Raw genomic sequence first — 17212 nt, forward strand, 5'->3', positions numbered from 1 at the left:
AACAGGCGGGTTTCCCAGCAGGACACACTGTCAACCGGGCCACTTCGGGAGCGCTGTCGCCAACAACAGAAGAGCTGCGGGGCAAACACTTTCTCTTGCACCCGGAGCTAATGGCCGGCCGCACCAGTGCGACCCTTCGTGGAGGCGATGACCAAAGATGGCCGAGCGGTCCACCGCGCGGAAATACATCTGCTGGCAACGCACCACACGCACGCGACCGTGACGAGACGGGCGCGGTGAAACGACAGAAGACAGTGGATAAAGGGGCGTGGAGCCTTTTGACAAGTATTGTCCAGAGAAAATGGCAGATTTCAACGACGCCTATCAACATTTCCTGACGGATGCCCACTGTCAAGCGACAGTAAATCATGGTTCGATGTTCTCTGGTCGCTAAGGATGGCACAAAGAAGAGCCATTAAGTGTCATCCTTGCCCAGGAATATCAAACCAGCGAGCCAATTGAGGATAACTCAAGAATGTAACAACACAAGGGCCGTGGAGCCTTTTGACACATACTCTTCAGAGAAACTGGCAGACTTCAACGACGCCTATCAACATTTCCTGACGGATGCCCACTGTCAAGCGACAGTATAGCGTAGTTCGATGTTTTCTGGTAGCTAAGGGTGGCACAAAGAAGAGCCATTAAGTGTCATCCTTGCCCAGGAATATCAACCTGGCATGTCAAACGAGGATACCGCACGAATTTGACAACACAAACATGGAACCAAATCGAGATGTACGTGACACGGGCCACCAAAAGAAACTACATGAGAGGGCAGAGACGGCGGGATTGCACGCAACAGATGGACAAAAATCCCTACTGACAGCTGCGGCGACGAACCCCCCCCCCTCCCCTTATATTGTGCCTCGGAACAGTTGAACTACTGAGTGTGTCAGTGAACAGTGATTATACGGTTCTTAGTCCAATGCATATACGTGTGTTTCCGTCAGAGAAATTTTGACTCGTGTGTTTTACAGGGGTTCGATTTATTGGTATTTAGTAGACTGACTCTTGTAATTTGCAGGTGTTCTATTTATTATTTTTTTTAGACTTTGACTCTTGTATTTTGCAGGTGTTTTATTTATTGGTGTTTTCTTTAGATGTTGACTATTGTACTTTCAGAGCTGTTTTATTGATCAATGTTTGTTCTTGTGTGATGTATTAGATTTGTGATAGTTTGTTTCGTAAATTCATTCCTGTGGCATTGCTTCGTTTATCAGTCAGACAGCTATTCATTCTCATTGGACTGTGATCGATTAGTCTTTGCATGGGGCATATTTATAGTGAGGAACCCCATAAGGGTAACAATCACATAATTAATTGCAGTTTGAGTATAATGACACAGTGCTCATTGTTTGCTAACTAACTGAAATATATTAGAGTGATTAAATTAGTGGCGCAAAGTTATTTCAGTTCTAAAAATTATTAGTTTTATAAGATATAGAATTTTTTGCGATAACCACTGTGTAAAACATGTTTTTTTCTCTTATCATTTTTTTGCTTTTGCGGATTGTGCATTGTAATGTTCTACTTTATAATACTGATGTTATTTTCATGTTTTTTTTATTGCTGTGGCACCTTTGCTATTTTCATAAATTTTGTTTTTTAATAAACAGTCATAAATTTTCCTGTGATCAGGTGGCTCTTGCAATGAGCAAATACTGGTGAACTCCATAAGGGTAACAATCAGAAATTATTTTCATGTTAATGACACAGGGACCGTTGTTTTTACTTGCTGACCGAATTAGGTCCACACTATCTTTTAAATAGGTGTCACAGATTGTTTTCTTTCTCTCTTTGTGATTGGTACATTCTAAAGATCTGTTGAAATTATTGTGTTTAACAAATAGCTGGTGTCCTTTTTGGTTTAAGTTGGGTGTGAAAAGCCTGCTTGGGAATGTCCTAGCATGGCCTGAAAATTCCCTGCACAGTCTTTTCCCGGAGCGTTGGGGTTATGAAAGGTCTCTGTTGGATTCCTTTCATGTTAATTTCTTAAAACTGTTGTCATTTACGGCATTAATTCCTCTTCTAAATTTACTGTGGTGTTTTTGACTATCTGGGAGGAGACTGAGCAGTGAAACGTGTTACTTTTACACGTAAACAAGAAGGATCTGTCACACTACTACATTTTAAAACACAGTTTATATGAGATTCATGTCACACAGTCTCATACGGAACCTACATCCGCTTTCTTTTATATACTGTATATGATAAGATACTGTCATCCCCCTTACCTTCTGTGTGAAAGAATGAATGAGCAAATGTATTTCTAGTTGCATGCTTGATGGTAGCAGACAAGCGTGTCTGCTAGAGAACAGTAGGACCAACGTCGGAACAGGTAGCTACGCTTTCTAGAAGCAAAGAGGTTTCTATTCTTAGTATGGTCCTGTCCATCCCTTGTCATGTTGGTATAGCAAGCTGCATCTCTGGCCACTTCCGCTTGTATTTGTGAGGCACCCCTCAGGAGGGACCCACGGCAGTCTGTCCGTGGCGAGCATCTGAAGTGGTAAGATCTCCGGCTAAGCGCGTCTCTGCTAAGTCCGTAAGACAATGGATTTCTCAAGTTCAGCCTAACTGAAAATTTAATCCCCTTATTTCAGGTTTAGCTCTAAAATATCTAATGTTATCTTAAATTGCAACACAGTGTATTTCGATTGTGAAGTTCAGAATATCTTCCAGTAGTTGCTTTGTCCCTACTTTGTGACTAAAGTGGAACCACGTGTTGATCAGTAACTCTAACTAAGATCATCAATCTTAAATGTGAATGTGCGTGAGATTATAACGTCTCGTCTTGACAATATTTTTCAATATAGCAACTTTTCTTTATGTTCAACCCACGTGGGGTGTACTTTGTGAGACCAGTACCACGTGCTTATACAATTGTTTGACCCATGAGGTTAATAGTAAGACGATAGTAGCCAGTTCGAAGTTTTTCTTTTGTAAATTGCGTTTCGATGTAATTTATTTTATTTATCAAAATTATTGTGGAGTTACACTCTTTGTGTAAACCAAGTTGACCACGTGAAGCATGTGGTGTCAGCATCAAAGTAGCCCTCAGTTATTCTTTTCGGGAACATTTCACAGAGAGTTAATATGAATTTACTGTACCAGTGTGTGGTAATTTCATGACGGACAGGATTGTGCTACAAACGTAACTTCTTTGGGTGAAAATTGAATCGGTTGGTTGTGGTTAATTTCCTCTTGCATATGTTTCAACGTTCTTCGTGTGTTATTTTATGAATGCAGTGTTGTATGCAGTCTCCCAATATTGGCTCCATATTTGATGTGTTCTGTAAGATTACAAACTCACATTTTCACAATCCTAATTAAGGCACCAGTTCAGTTATGAATCAAGTTTAATATGCTGAAATTTCGATGATCATTGTTAAAATAAACTGATTTATTTCTTTTTATTTAAACTCTCATCACCGGTTGTCGTATGACGATTAAAAGATTATAATTAATGTTAGTCTGGTTGGGAATTTGGTAAGCTAGACTGGATACCTGGTGAAACAGTTGCGCAGTAATGCAACGTTAACTTCCCCACATAGCTCACAGTTTTTAACCCACTTTTATGGTCTTGAATATCAGCACCGGTTACACCCTGCCCATTACATTCATTAAACGCGGCTTTACCGATTCCCGCCGGCCGGTATGGCCGTGAGGTTCTAGGCATTTCAGTCTTGAACCGCGTGACCGCTACGGTCGCTGGTTCGAATCCTGCCTCGGGCATGGATGTGTGTGATGTCCTTAGGTTAGTTAGGTTTAAGTAGTTCTAAGTTCTAGGGGACTGATGACCACAGATGTTAAGTCCCATAGTGCTCAGAGCCATCTGAACCATTTTGAACCGATTCCCATGAGTTCGGGCAATGTGTGTGCATCCGCACGGAAGATGGTCAAATTGCCGGTGAACCTTAACAACCTATATGAAGATGGTATCTGCTCGTTCGGACATGTTCCTTGTGAGTCTCTTGACACTGCTGAGATACAGATTTTACTCAAATCAGGGGCTAATTTCACCTGGCCACCAGTCACCCTTTCATAATATGGCGAATCTGCCATCATAATAACTTTATGAGGAAGGTACTGAGAGGCAGTCAGTAATTAATTCAAATTTCACATTTTTTTTATTAATTCCATAGTAGAGTATTCTGCATGCGCAAATTTATTCATTCACGTGTCTTTTTATTCTGATATTTAAAATTTGTAGTAAGATCTTATGGGACCAAACTGCTGAGGTCATCGGTCCCTAAGCTTACACATTACTTAATCTAACTTATGCTAAGGACAACACACACCCAAGCCCGAGGGAGACACGAACCTCCGACGGAGGGATCCGCGCGGACCGTGACAAGACGCCTAGATCGCGCGGCTATGTGTGTGTGTGTGTGTGTGTGTATGTGTGTGTGTGTGTGTGTGTGTGTGTGTGTGTGTGTGATGCATGTGTATGTTTTGTGATTTTTGCATCACATGTTGTGGCTGATAAACAACATTGATAGCAGTGTTGCTGATAATTTTGAATGAGAAGCCATATTGTGAACGGGAGTCTGGTCCCCTGATTTGAGTTAACCCTGTATCTCACTGTTTTGAAAAGACATAACACGCAGGAACTGTCACTGTTCCCATTTTCTGCAACTATGTCTGAATGCAAAAGAATCGATTTGGCCTGTCCGGCATGACAGTTCATTGGTTGACCCCTTTACAAAGATTACTCCCCCAAAAATGTGATAACGTGCAGTGTTTTCTTATGTCGTTCTATAATCACAGTAATGATAGTGGGGTTTTGTATGACAGGAGACTTACTTCTTTGAGCACAAATCAGCCCAGTCTTAAAATATTATGACAAAACGTAGCTATTCAAATACATGACAAGTACAACAAGTTTCCATGAATAATTAATTGGAAAAATTGAAATGGGTGCCTTTCAAATGATTGTAGTTCCCTTTCTTCTAATGTGAGTGGGCAGATTATCCTAATAGATCACTAATTCGCTAACTTGTGCTGGAGTGACGGAGAACAAAACTCATCTATAGAATTCCGCATGATGTCGGCACTGGGCGTGTAGGCGCGGTGCTGGGGGTATAAAAATACGTAACTAACGGAGTCCTCACTTCACCGGAGCTGCCAAATACCTTAGCAAACGCTGTTCTCAATTTGTGTGGAGCCAGTTATCAGCGATGGACTGCACCGTAGGCTGCAGTTAGGAGTGCTGAGCACCCAAACGCGCTACGTCCGTGGACGAAGTTCCGATAAGTCGCGATATCAGCGCCGAGTCATGATGGCTGGTGGTCCAGATCAGCGGTTACAAAAAAACTCTCTCTGGGCTGCCGAGACAGTGAATACTTTTAACTCGATCGTTCTCCTGTCTCTACTTGGTTTCTTCTCTCTCTGGCAGTCCGGAATAGAGTTCCCCGAGAAATTCAGTGCTCAATATGAACCCCCAAAAAATTAAGGTGCATTCACCCTACCAATCCGCATGGCTGTCAATAGCAGCCGGTTTCGGATCTTAGCGACAAACGTAAGTCCACAAATAACCGCACACAACTCTCCAAAACATCACGAAAATTCGTAGTCCAACTAAGGGGCTTGCAGCCAAAAGTAGCAGCGCATTATTACGTTAGCAGACCTCATCAAATGTCTGCCAATCCGCTTGCTCTTTTAAGGCGCACGTGGTGAGACCACAGCGTAGGAAGAGTAACCGACATAGCAAAATACTGTATCTTCGTGAGGCGCCGGCTTAGCGGACACCCTGCTGTCACCGAGCCCCAATTCTAAGAGCGCAACAATACAAAGCCCGACCACCTTGGCCCATGCGCTACAGCATCATGCTGGCAGATTCCACACAATCCTCACTGCCTTTCCTTCGGCAGAGAGAAAGCCGAGGGCAGTTTTGAAAGGGAGCGACCCCACCATCGCTATTGTAACCTGGACCCGACCTTCCTGGAATCCAGTGGATGTGGTCGCACACAACTTTCCTGTGCTGTTTTGTCTCCCACACAGAACGTCCACCAACAGATCTTGGAGGGTATAGCAAATGGAGTAAGACACAGCACCTGATTTAATTCGAGCAAGCGGCAGTTAAAGCCCCTAATATCCTTCCTTTCGTCATAGCCTGAGAAGGCAATGAAAGAAAATAAATGAGAGAGGACAAACCAAAAAGGTTTCAAGTCTCTTTATTTTCAGACGAAGTTGAAGATCGTGCTGTGCACAGAATAAAATTGTTGATGCAACTGACCAAAGTTTCACATGGTTTTCTTCAGTATTATTGTGATACGCTGCATTTAACCATTCATGAACACTCAGTCCCTTTCTGTCCTTGAAATGTTCAAATGCTTTTGAAGAAGCCATCACGATGCAACTTACTTCTCAAATGAGCTGTGCGCCTTCAAGAAGCTTTAGAAATTTAAGGTAAAGAGAAATGATGTACTGTCCTTGTAGAATTCACTGTACTGTAGATCTGAACAATACGCATATTCGACACAGAGGTCCTTTAGCTATAGCCGAGGAGGCCAACCATGAGCAGACTGCGAGCCATTCAGATCGAATGGCACATTTCGCATTATGGCTTACGTCAGTTTTGAAATTGTACGTTTTGCTAGGCGTCCCAGGATTCCCTGGTAACCTCAAACGTAGATCGTCTTTGACTTGATAATTAGAGTAGAAACACAACCTAACATCAAATAATTAGATAGTTGTGCTGCTAATAGTGAAATCGAGTTCAAAATGGTTCAAATGGCTTTGAGCACTACGGGACTTAACATCTGAGGTCATCAGTCCCCTAGGACTTAGAACTACTTAAACCTAACTAACCTAAGAACATCACACACATTCATGCTCGAGGCAGGAGTCGAACCTGCGACCGTAGCGGTCGGGCGGGTCCAGTCTGTAGCGCCTACAACCGCTCGGCCACCCCGGCCGGCTGTTAAAAATGGTCATTATCGTTTACAGCTGTTTAATGTTTTTACTGATTACGATTACACTTTCAAGAATTCATCATTTTCATGCAAATATCATACATCGAAAGTTTTTTCTTTGTGGTAGTTTCATCCCACTTAAAGGTACCGCCTGGAAGCGGCTATTTCTGCTCTTCGGTCATAGGTGTACACTTCATTACGTTGATATTACAAAAAAATGAAGAAGCGACAAAAGATTATCGTACAGTAACATTTGTTACTATGATTTGTGTTTTGATTCATCAGTAGTAGTTCATTTTATGATCTGCAGATGCTGATCTTATCTCAAGTTATTTTAATGGTGGTGAATGTGGTGTTGTTGCTGATGGATATTGGCGTTGCTGTAGGTAAAGTTCTGCTTCTGTTCGAGCCCGACCTTGTAATCTACCGCCTCCTTCCTAGTTGCAGCTATTGTCCGTGTTAGTCTTTTATGAATATTTGAGATGAGCGAAGATTACAGTAAAGTTTCTAGTTTACTTATCTTACCACGTAGAGCTCACTCCAGTTCTTCTCGTCTAGGGGTCTGATTCTTGAACCTGAAATTCTCACATTTTACATCCTCATGGTTGAACTGATGTAAAAAAATTTGAAGGTTGTTGTTGCAGAATTTTTGTTGTTACGTTAATATATTTTGTCACATTTTAGTATATCATACAGTCTTTCGTTTTTTCACTTGACAAAGCGGAAATCACATTCATCGCACAAAATACAAAAGTACGTCCCGTCACATCAGAGGCATGCTTACTACTGTGTCACTCAGCGGAAACGACAAATATTCCAAAGGGTTTACAATTTTTCTTGACAAATGAATTTCTGTTAGTTTCGATTATTATTTCATAAATGAATCCAGAAATAAACACAGTAAACAGAACTAGCTTGTGTAGTGGCACTCCGTCTTCAGGCCACAAGTGGCCCACTGGGAGCATCCGACCACCGTGTCATCCTCACCGAGGATGCAGATAGAAGGGGTGTGTGGTCAGCACACCGTTCTCCCGGTCGTTACGATGGTTTTCTGTGACCGGAGCCACTACTATTCGGTCGAGTATCTCCTCAATTGGCATCACGAGGCTGAGCGCGCCCCGAAAAACGGCAACAGTGCATGGCCACCCGGACGGTCACCCATCTAAGTGGCGGCCACGCGCAACGGGGCTTAACTTCGGTGATATGAAGGGGACCGGTGTATCCACTGTGGCAAGGTCGTTGCCCAACATGCGTAGTTAATAGCTGAAATTTTAAGTGTGCCAAATAATTCGTATTTTCAAATGTTTGTAAAAAAATTATTTTAAAGTTTAGATTCGAAACTACTGCTAATCGATCATACCATCAAAAACAAATTATTTTCATAACTTTTAGCTTGAAATATAACATCCTGTGTATAGGATTGTATGAAAGTTTTCATAAAAGCAGTTGATATACACTACTCGCCATTAAAATGGTTACACCACGAAGATGACGTGCCACAGAGGCGAAATTTAACCGACAGGAAGAAGATGCTGTGATATGTAAATGATTAGCTTTTCAGAGCATTCACACAAGGCTGGCGCCGGTGGCGACACCTACAACGTGCTGGCATGAGGAAAGTTTCTAACCCATTTCTCATACACAAACAGCAGTTGACCGGCGTTGCCTGGTGAAACGTTGTTGTGATGCCTCGTGTAAGGAGGAGAAATGCGTACTATCACGTTTCCGACTTTGATAAAGGTCGGATTGTAGCCTATCGCGATCGCGGTTTATCGTATCGTGACATTGCTGGTCGCGTTGGTCGAGATCCAATGACTGTTAGGAGAATATGGAATCGGTGAGTTCAGGAGGGTAATACGGAACGCCGTGCTGGATCCCAACGGCCTCGTATCACTAGCAGTCGAGATGACACGCATCTTATCCGCAAGCCTGTAACGGATCGAGCAGCCACGTCTCGATCCATGAGTCAAGAGATGGGGACGTTTGCAAGGCAACAACCATCTGCACGAACAGTTCGACAACGTTTTTCAGCAGCATGGACTCTCAGCTCTTACACCATGGCTGCGGCTACCATTGACGCTGCTACACAGACAGGAGCGCATTCGATGGTGTACTCTGTGACGAACTTGGGTGCACGAATGGCAAAACGTCATTTTTTCGGATGAATCCAGGTTCTGTTTACAGCATCATGATGGTCACATCCGTGTTTGGCGACATCGCGGTGAACGCACATTGGAAGCGTGTATTCGTCATCGCCATACTGGCGTATCACCCGGCGTGATGGTATGGGCTGCCATCGGTTACACGTCTCGGTCACCTCTTGTTCGCATTGACGGCACTTTGAATAGTGGACGTTGCATTTCAGATGTGTTACGACCCGTGGCTCTACCCTTCATTCGATCCCTGCGAAACCCTACATTTCAGCAGGATAATGCGCAACCACATGTTGCAGGTCCTGTGCGGGCGTTTCTGGATACGGCAAATGTTCGACTGCTGCCCTGGCCAGCACATTCTCTAGATCTCTCACCAATTGAAAACGTCTGGTCAATGGTGGCCGAGCAACTGGCTAGTCACAATACGCCAGTCACTAATCTTGATGAACTGTGGTATCGTGTTGAAGTTGCATGGCCAGCTGTACCTGTACACGCTATCCAAGCTCTGTTTGACTCAATGCCCAGGCGTATCAAGGCCGTTATTACGGCCAGAGGTGGTTGTTCTGGGTACTGATTTCTCAGGATCTATGCACCCAAACTGCGTGAAAATGTAATCACATGTGAGTTCTAGTATAATATATTTGTCCAATGAATACCCGTTTATCATCTGCATTTCTTCTTGGTGTAGCAATTTTAATGTCCGGTAGTGCAGTATTGACATGTCGAAAATTCGAAAAATAATTCTGGTGTCGATAACTAGTGCTGAGGAAAAGTAACGCTAGAGGAGGATGTCCCGTGAGAATCTGCAGCAGCTCGGAAGTAAGTGGGGCTGGCACAGTACTCCACTATAGTACCTCGCCACGTGACCTCTATTGAGGCTTGATGAATGGCAGGCACTGGAAATAGACTGAAGGGGCTTGTAGTACATAACAAAAAATCCTGCAGACTTACATAAAAAATTACTGTGTTTATTGCTACGAGTTCATATAGAAGCATTAGAGTGAAAAGCTAATTACTGACATGTTTTGTCGTGCTCCGGGAGCCCGTGCTATGTCGTTTTCATTGCTTATTCTTTATGGGGAGAGATGAGCCTAAAAAGCGAGTTCAGCATCCTTTTGACGACAGCCCACGTGAGGGATTAATACGTGGGGATTTACTGCTCGTCGGTCCACCTCGTGGCTTCGATATTGTGATCAGAGCAGTGCTGCGAAGCAATAAAGTGGAGCATTAAGATGTCCCCCGTATTTTCTGTCTCTCTGCTCCTTATCTGGGAAGACCACGAGCGAACACTGAATTAAAGTTCCGGTCGGCTGGCTGCTGATCGGTAGCCGAGTGTGTTCGGCCGCGAGCTCTCAGATAACTAGGCGCGCCAACGAGGCATAAAAGGCGCGCCGGCGGTGGCACCCGTCTCCCTAATGGTTTCGTTAATTCTCCTAAGTGGAGCCCGTCGCAGGAAACATTTTACGGCCCTATAAACACGGCTATCGCTGATCAAACAATAAAGCGTACGGTTTGTAGGCCATCAAGAGAAGCACTTTGTGCGACATGCACACAGCGAGGCAATGAAACGGGCCCGCGAGAGACGGGGGCCGTGAATAGCGCGGCTACACCTACACGTTTATGCCCCTGGCCCGCGGAGGTAACTGCTCCCAGCGCCGGCCGCGCCTCACGCTGCTCGGATATGGCCTCGTTCCGCGTTCCACACGCCTCAGACTGGAGGAGCATGTGTGGCGCAGCCACGTTCGGACGTTATATCGGACCTGTAAACCTCAGCTTCTTAACAGAATCGAGCTGCCGAGCGTAAAACAACTTCACACATCTGATTACTTTACAAACGAGTTAATGTCTTAAACATTGGCATTAAGCACGTAAACGAGAAGAAATTTAGCAGAGGTTTGGAATTATGCTTAAATTCAGTTAGAAGTAGCTAAAACCGTCGGCACACGGACAACGCATTCGAACGTCGAGCGTGCCGAGTTTCTGACGTCATAGCGCGGAATAGCACGTTGGGTATTCTTTCTAAACGTACAAACCATATCTAGCTTTTCAGATATTCTGAATGTGCGTTTGAACGCCGACGAATGAGTTGGCAGAAACGCACCTACGTCACATTCACGTCACTTTAGATATCCCAGATCAAGGAGATAGTGTAAATTCGTTTAAGAGTTCTGCATAATGTCTTACAAAAAACGCGCATCTACATCTACATCTAATAGCTCAGACATTACATACCTTCTGCTGATTCATTTTCCTTTCTGTTGTGTTCAACATTCCATCGTTGAGTTCTGTAGTTATTGTGTGATTAGTTCGATACTGTATAAGAGTGTATACTCTTTTTTCTGTTAAAAACTTTGATGTCTTTTAGATTGGAGGAAATATTTTTATCTTCATTGGTTAAATCCTTGGCTTCACTTGGAGGGAAACAAAAATTATTATATATAACTGAAAGTTGGTTGAAAAACATTTGATAACTAACTAATGTGTGCAAATGATACATTTTATTCAAAATGGTTGCTTGCTACTCTGTACTTGTTGATCGTCAGTTAGGGTTCCTAGTTCTTTATATATATAAAAGGTGTTGTGGATAGAATTGGAAGGAAAATCAGCAATGGCCGTATTTGGTTGTTTTATTGTCAGCAAAATCGATTTTCAGTCACTTAGTGACCATCCTCAGTGCTGTAATATACAATTAAAATTGGTAGGCACTCGTATCAAGCTATAACCACAAGCTTAGAGCGATCACATAAACTGAGGCCGCCTCAGTTGCTGCCAATAAAACAACAAAATACGGCCAATACTCATTTTCCTTCCAAATCTATCCACTATTTGGTCGTGATGCACTCAACACTCCATGGAGTCGCCAATCAATAAACAGGTGTTGCGGTTCCCCTCGAGAACGGAATCATGCAGCGCGCGCTAAATGTGGTTGGAATGAAGGAAGAGGTGGACAACGAGTTAGTCGGACACGAGCTACTGGACCGCCAACATGTCATGTAATAACAGTGGATTGTGCTTATGCCGAGAGTGGCTTTTTGTACCGTTTTCCAATGTGCCAAAGCCTCGGATGGATGGATTAATAAGCTAGCTCTGTTTTGGATATGGTATCTATCATCGTCACCAAGAAATGACAGAGCTTTATCATTATCAACTGCTGATCCACCTGCCAGGACGTACTCGCCACCACATTGTGTAATCACTGTAGCGTTGTGGAAGAATTATAGATTTGTAAAGTGATGGATCAGCACTTTTAGTGTGCTCAAATATAAGGTAACTCATACCTTGTTTTTTTTTCCTTATCACAACACCTCTCAGGTTCCTCTCCGTTGTCCGCAGCTCATGGTCGTGCGGTAGCGTTCTCGCTTCCCGCGCCCGGGTTCCCGGGTTCGATTCCCGGTGGGGTCAGGGATTTTCTCTGCCTTGTGATGACTGGGTGTTGTGTGATGTCCTTAGGTTAGTTAGGTTTAAGTAGTTCTAAGTTCTAGGGGACTGATGACCATAGATGTTACGTCCCATAGTGCTCAGCGCCATTTGAACCATTTGAACCTCTCCGTTTGAAGTATGATTATCGAATGTCCTTGTTATGGAAAAATGAGAGCCCCGAAGCGAAACAGTTAATTAAGTAATGTTGGTTGATATTTGGTAAGAAGGGAGTATTAATATTTACTGTGGACTTGGTTAAATTGTGGGTGGTAGTAAATGCAGCTTTGTGAAAGCCTCCCAGTGATTGAAACAGTCCAATTTAAAGTTTTGTGGACTTTAAAAGTTACGTATTTAATAATTGACTTTAAAGTAAAAGACTGTGATAATAAAGTTTGGCATGAAATGTTCTTCTTAGTAAACAATTATTGTGCAGTCTATTGAAATAGTGTAAGAGGTGAGTCAGTGTTTCCTAAAATGTGTCAATTTGATTTCTTACTGTGGTAAAGTTTAAAGGCCCCTGGTGTTGAAAGGTAATCAATATACTCAAACTTTCTATATAAAAGAAAATGCTAACGGGTCTTAAGATTTATGCTTCTTATGTGTGTTAAGAGATATAATGCCAGTTTATGAGCACCCACCCGTTTTATTTATTTATTTATTTTGCCTACAGAAAGTAAAGTTAACAGAGGTATTATTATGTATGAAATTTTACTTCTTTTCTTTAAAGAACAGTGGGAATATGTTTGCAAGTGAACTATATTTAAATTCATGCTATGTAGAAAGGTTTTTGTCAATTTGAAACTGAACCCATACACAATTTCTAATTCAGTATCGACTTGCAGTAGTAGTATTAATGAAGTTACTCAGTTTGTGAAAATATTTAATATAGAAACGTGCATCAGTGTTTGCTGTGTGGTTGAGAATAGGTTTGTTTTTTACTAAGACTGTTGGTACTCACTTTACCATTTCCGTATGCTTGTGACTGGGTTCATTGCACTTTCGTACCTGAAAAGTTTAGGCTGTGTCTTTCGATTGAAGTTGCGTGTATCTTATTCTTTGAAATGAGATGTTACACATTTCTTTGCCTAATTAGGCTGGCGACCGTTTTTTTTTATCATTAGAGCAGTTTGAACAGTCAAAACAGTTTCTAAACAGTATCTGTTGCTAGTTGTATATTTACGTAATTCTGACTCTCACGTCCGATAGGCAACCTCCTTTAGGCACATCACGGTCAAAACAACAAAATTCCTTTCAGAGGGTAACATTGCACTGTTTCTAAATGCCATAATTGGTCACCAATATAGTTTCAGAACGTAAATAAAGAGCAGTACGAGTGTTATCACCTCCCTTCAGTACAGAATCGCAAGGTGCTATATTGGGCTCTTAGTCGAAGCCCATACGTACACATGCCGTTTCTGAGCACTAGCAAATTGAAGATCTCTCGAAAACCCATCGTTAATTGTAGGATTCTTTGTAATAAAATGACGAGATAATACTGTAACTAGCGTATTATGAGAGTATGCCGTTTGAAGGTAACGGTACGTTGATGATCCATCAAAAACGCATTATTCTACCTTGTCAAAATTAAATTTCTGTTAGTAACATAGCTACGAGTAACCTTTTAGGAGCTGTAACATGCTGGGAAGAATCATTATACACTTGTGGTGGATTTAACTTAGTGTAGCGTCACAGATTCCCAAGAACAGTTGTGCGTTATTGGTGGTTCACGACTCACTACACGAAAATATCTTTTTACTAACCTCCAAATTTTTAGTAGGTTTTGATGCTTTCTTATTAGTTTAACATAAGTATATACTGTAATGTTCGATTTTATGCAAATATAAGTGGAGCGAATTTGTTCCGTTGGCTTAATCTACAGGACGGCTGCAGTACTTGCAGAAAGATAATTTTTGCGCTCCTTCTTTTAAATTTTGTATTTCGTATGTCGTAAAGATTCTATTACAGAATAGGAACAGTGATCAAGTAAGATGACTTTAGAGTTATAGTGAAAAGTGAGAATGATGTAACAAGTTTTACCTCATGTGAAGAATTATCGTAAAGTTGCACTGCACTATTAGTAATGGAAATTTTGTAAACCGATGTCCTTATCGACTGGACATGGTATTTTCCTTTTCGCGTTACAATATTTTCACGGATATTGAAGTTTTTGTTTACGTTTGCTACAGACAGAACAACCTAAGTAGCATGTCGGCAAGGGAGGAAATGCACGGTTTAATAGAGCTTGCTTCAAATGGCTCTGACCACTATGCGACTTAACTTCCGAGGTCATCAGTCGCCTAGAACTTAGAACTAATTAAACCTAACTAACCTAAGGACATCACACACATCCATACCCGAGGCAGGATTCGAACCTGCGACCGTAGCGGTCGCGCGGTTCCAGACTGAAGCGCCTAGAACCGCTCGGCCGCTCTGGCCAGCGGAATTTTACACCCGTCCATTTCGTGAACAGCGTTATTTAAGAGCCAGATACAGCAGACAAGTGTTGCTGGAGCGCGCTGTGATCACCTATACATGTTGAGACCCACGTACCGTATCCAAAATCGCATCGTCTTTGAGAGTTCAGCGGTACGTTGAAATCGGCACGCTCAACGTAGACGATCAAAAGCTCCGACCGTCAGTCGACTAGTTATGTGTTCTCGTTGCGAAACACTGGATGAGTGTATTCTGCGTACTTTTCACACCATTTTAAGCGTAAGTAAGTTTTTCACGTATCTTTATGCTTAAGACGTCATATCTCCCGAACTATGTGTCGCACAGTGGTATAATTTTGTATTTACATTCAGCGACATATATAGTTAACGTCTGAAAAGAGTGTTGCGAATAGAGTTAGTAGTAACGAAGTAATAAATTAAAACGTCATGTCTGAGATTGAAGTTTTACTGCGTGCCATTTTAAGCAAAAGCTAGTTTTTGTCGCATCTAAATGTCTATGTCGTTATGTCTGGTGCATTATGTGACGTACAATGATACAATTTGCAGGTACATTCAGAGGCATTTTTAGATACTGTCTGCAAACTGTGTTGCGAATAGAGACGGTAGTGAAAGAGATATAAATTAAAACGTCATGTTGACGATTTATTGCATTAATAGCTAACATGTAGGAAGCGATTAATTTTTTTCCTTCCGCCATTGTGTGTGTGTGTGTGCGGGGGGCGGGGGGAGGGTCAGCGGGATAGGTTTCAAATTACATGTAACGTTTGGAGGAAGTCATCAACTGCTCCCATTCTCAAATACTGATATACTGGCTCTATAAAGTCTAGGTATTTGTGCGCTGTCAGTTACGCTACCTGAAGACAAAAATGTACTCGTAGTAATACTTATTGTGTTAAAATTTGAACTTACGATTACACCTCTTAATGAGTACGAGAATATGAATTCCAATATGCTGATTGAGGACAGGACCAGCGACTTGGGTATTACATAATTTTATTTTCTTCCAGCACCCGTCCCAGGTGCGATAACAGTCGTTTCCTTGTGATGACTAGCTTCGGACCATCACGTCCACTTTTAAACCAAAACCTTAGACTACGTGTAATCACACGGTCCACCAATGAATACGAGAGTAAAAATATGTTCATTATTCGTCACTGGTAACCATTAAACCAACGCTAGATGTTAAACTTCATGTGAGTGTACACTACGCTTTTTCCAATCGAAGGCACCTTTGCAAAGGTGCTACGCAAAGGTGTAGCTTCGCTGCGTTATATTGATTCTTTCCAATAGAACGCTGCAAAGTTACGCAAAGCAGCGTTAGAATGGAAAGAAATCGAATACTACACTGAGGCAACAGAGGTCCTGAGATACCTCATAATATCGTGTGGGACATCCTTTTTCCCGGCATAGTGCAGTACGTCGGCGTGACATGGACTCAACAATCCGTTGGAAGTCCCCTGCAGACATAATGACCCATACTGCCTCTGTAGCCGTTCATAATTGTGAAACTATTGCCGGTGCACTAACTGGTCTTTCGCTTACGTCTCACAAATGTTCGATGGGATTCATGTTGGGTGAAAAGGGTGACCAAATCATTCGCCCGAATTACCCAGAATGTTCTTCAAACCGGTCGCCGACAATTGTGGCCCCGTGCCACGGCGCAATGTCATCCATAAAAATTCCATCGTTGTTTGGGAACATGAAATCGATGAATGATCTCCAGGTACCCTAGCATGACTATTTCCAGTTAATGATCGGTTCAGTTGGACCAGAGGGCCCAGTCCATTCCAAGTAAACGCAGCCCACACTATTATGGAGCCAACACCAGTTCGGGCAGTGCCTTGTTGACAACTTGGGACAGCGGCTTCGCGGGACCGTATTTCTGGAATGAGATTTTCACTCTGCAGAGGAGTGTGCGCTGATATTAATCGCCCAGGAAGTTTCAAATGTATTTCTAGTTGCATGCTGGATGGTAGCAGACAAGCCTGTCTGCTAGAGAACAGTAGGACCAACGTCGGAACAAGTAGCTACGCTTTCTAAAAGCAGAGAGGTTTCTATCCTTAGTATGGTCCTGTCCGTCCCTTGCCCAAGTTGGCATAGGAAGCTGTCTCTCTGGTCACTTCCGTTTGTATCTGGGAAGCACGCTCGGTAGGAGCGCAGGTCAGTCGTGTCTGCTAAGTCCGTAGGACAATGGATTTCTTAAGTTCAGCCTAACTGAAAATTTAATCACCTTTACTTCAGGTTTAGCTCTAAAATATCTAATGTTATCTTA

This window comes from Schistocerca nitens, chromosome 6 (assembly GCF_023898315.1).
Source record: "Schistocerca nitens isolate TAMUIC-IGC-003100 chromosome 6, iqSchNite1.1, whole genome shotgun sequence".
NCBI classification, from domain to species: Eukaryota; Metazoa; Arthropoda; class Insecta; order Orthoptera; family Acrididae; genus Schistocerca; species Schistocerca nitens.